Source organism: Brassica napus, chromosome C7 (genome assembly GCF_020379485.1).
Source record: "Brassica napus cultivar Da-Ae chromosome C7, Da-Ae, whole genome shotgun sequence".
Lineage (NCBI taxonomy): Eukaryota > Viridiplantae > Streptophyta > Magnoliopsida > Brassicales > Brassicaceae > Brassica > Brassica napus.
In genome coordinates this window covers 14,017,501-14,020,475 of record NC_063450.1, presented here as the reverse complement: position 1 = coordinate 14,020,475, position 2,975 = coordinate 14,017,501, and the positions used below count along the sequence as shown (strand labels likewise).

At 45.3% G+C, this 2,975-nt stretch overlaps 1 non-coding gene across 1 annotated transcript; it reads left to right on the top strand.

Annotated features, from left to right (window-relative positions):
* The first annotated feature begins 2,489 nt into the window (after positions 1 to 2,489).
* LOC125590941 lies at positions 2,490 to 2,597 on the top strand. Its single transcript, XR_007326938.1, has one exon. It is a non-coding gene; the product is annotated as a small nucleolar RNA R71 (small nucleolar RNA).
* Positions 2,598 to 2,975: the final 378 nt, after the last annotated feature.

Here is a 2,975-nt window from a genome sequence, read left to right as displayed (position 1 = left end):
CCTATTTGGAATTGGAATATTCCCTTTTTCCTTTTCAAAGGCGGCGGCTTTAATATCGATCGATGTACCAGCTGTGGTATCGATCGATGCATAAGATCGTTTTGCTGGATGAGGGTGGGTGTCGACCGATGCTGAGTAGACTCTGTCGATCGATGGTGGAGAAGTGTTGTTGAAGGAATGGCTTGAATATCTTTCATCCTGCATAGCAATCTCTATAACTCTTTCCTTCCAGTAATCCTCATCATACTCCTCAGTAGGATCCTCATTGGATGAAGAAATCACAGTATCCACTGCAAAACTTTCATGGAATCCACTGTCTGCCCAACTGCCTATGGAATAGTCACCACGTCCTCTTTTGTTGGGTTGTTGAAAGGCAAAGTCTGGATAAAACTGATCTGGTAATGTGAAGTGGTCTACCGGTTGATTCCCGTCGAGCGACTTGGGATAGTGTTCATCGGTCTTCGGTGACTCATTGGAATCGATCGATGAAGCAGTGTGATTGTCGATCGATTCTGAGTACTCTGTTTGGTACTATGCTCTACAATGACATGCTGCAATATAGCCAAGATCATTTTCAAGCTCCACGAGGTTGACCTGTTGTCTCACAACTCGAACTAGGTCATAGTGGACGTCTGGATTTATCAGTGTCAGACACAATCTGTTGGTGTTCATGTCACATACAGCTCCTACTGTAGCCAGGAAAGCTCTTCCAAGCAAAAGTGAAGAGTTCCAGTTAAGCTTGATGTCAAGGACATGAAAATCTACTGGGACAAGGGCATTACCAATCTGTACCTCAAGGTCTCTTATGATGCCTCCTGAGCTTCTTTCTGAAAGGTCCATGAAGGTGAAAGATTCTGATGAAGGCTCTATTTTCAGACCCAGCTGGTCTGCCATAACCTTAAGTAGTATGCTGACTGATGCTCCTGTGTCACAAAGTGCATGGGGAAATTCAATACCCTTCACTACACATGGTATTGAAAACTTCCCAAGATCACTCTTCTTCTTCAATGTGATCCTTAGTTTCATCCTTTCCCTGACATGATTTAACATTCTCCTAATGTCATCCTCAGTCTCCTTAGTTTCTCTGAAGAACATCCACAACCGGTGTGTGTAATAGACTTCATCAAAAGGTTTTTCCACTGGGATTCTGAGGACTCTCTTAGTGAAACCATCCATCTCCTTCTCATTAGCTTCCCTCTTAAGGTTCTTAGGAATCTTCTCCTTTCTTTTCCTTAACCTTCTGCCTTCAGTCCTCATCAACTTTCATAAGCTCTTGTGTAGTGTCTGAAGGGTTGGTTGTAGGTTATGGTGGGTTTGCTAAAGGTTTAGGTGGTGGTCTGAGTGCGTTGATTCGGTCACTATCAATAGATGGTAATCGCACTCGGTAGGTGAGAGATGCCCGTCGATCGATGGGTGGTGAGGGGTGGTCGATCGATATTGGTCTCTCTCTGTCGGTCGGCTTCTGGCTCCTGCCGTAGATCGATTTTGACGTAAAAAGGGGAGGGTGGGTGAGGATGTTTTTCTGCGAATTCCTCATGAGTCACAATTCGAACTGCACTACACTCCGCAGTCGATTTAGCAGATGATGTCGATCGATTGTGCGAGTTATCCGTCGATCGATCTTCGTCATGGTCTATCGAGCGATGTGCATCGATTGACTTCGGTCGACACCATTGTGATCCGCCGAAACTCATGGAGCTTTCAACTTCGAATTCTCCTTCTCCAAGCTTCTCATGCTTCACCACTTGCCAGAAATCATCATCTATGATCATATTCACATGGTGTTTTGCTTTCTCAAGTCCTACCTCTCTAGCCAAGGCTTCTTGCCTCTTTACAGTGTCTCCAGTCTGAACCACTTGCATTTCAAGCTTTCTCACCTTAGTCCCTAAGGTCTCAATTCTTGTGTTCAGACTGTTTTAGGTGAAATCTATCTTCCCATTGAAATCCACAGTGAGTTGTTGCTGTCCTTCCAGAACTCTGTCAAGCATTGCTTCAATCTTGCTTTCCTGAGTCTGTGGTGGTGGATTCTGGTAGAATGAGTTTCCATAGCCTCTGCTGTTGTTGCTGAAAGGTTTCTGGAACTATGAACTCTGGTTACTCCTCTGACCATTGCCATAGAAGTTTCTGTTTCCACCCTGGTTTCCAGACCTCTGAAATCCAGTACCTCCAATGTAGTTCACATCTTCTTCTCCTTCCATGTCTACAGCTACTTCTCCTTTAGCTGAGCAGACCTGCTTCCTAAGAAGCTCATGAACCACATCTAACTTTGCTCTAACTTCGTCCATCTGCTTCTTCCCTAGGATGAAACAGACTTCTTCCTCTCAAAGTCAGTGTTCTTGGTGCTGCTGCTGTTTGCTAGATTTTCTATCAGTCTCAAAGCTTCCACCGGATTCCTGGTGTTAAAGTTTCCCTCGCTAGCTGTATCAAGAGCCATCTGATACCTCAAGGCGATACCTCTGAAGAAAGTGCTCAGCAGTTGCACTTCGTTGAATCCGTGGTGTGGACAATCTCGCTGGAAGAACTTGAATCTGATCCACGCATCTTTGAAAGACTCTCCAGTCTCCTGCGCGAATGTAGCAATTTTGCTCCTCAAGTCTTCAGTGTGTGCCTTATCGAAGAAGTTTCGCAAGAAAGCATTCTTGATGTCGGCCCATGATGTTAGAGATCCTGTGGGTAGCTGGTTAAGCCAGTGCATCGCTTCTCCAATCAGATAATACTTGAAGAGCTTGCACAATAGGTAGTCCTCGGGAACTCCATCCATACGAATAGCAGCGATAAGATCCTCGAACCTCTCTAGATGGTCCATAGAATGCTCGTGCGGTAACCCAGAGTAGGGTATCTGTGACACGAGTGTGTAGTACTGAGGCTTCAGCTCGAAATTATGCTTCTGAATCTCTGGAAGTCGAATAGCTGATCTGTTGGCGTAGTACTCATCAGGACGATTGTAGTCAGCCAATGCCCTTGGTCGAGCAGCC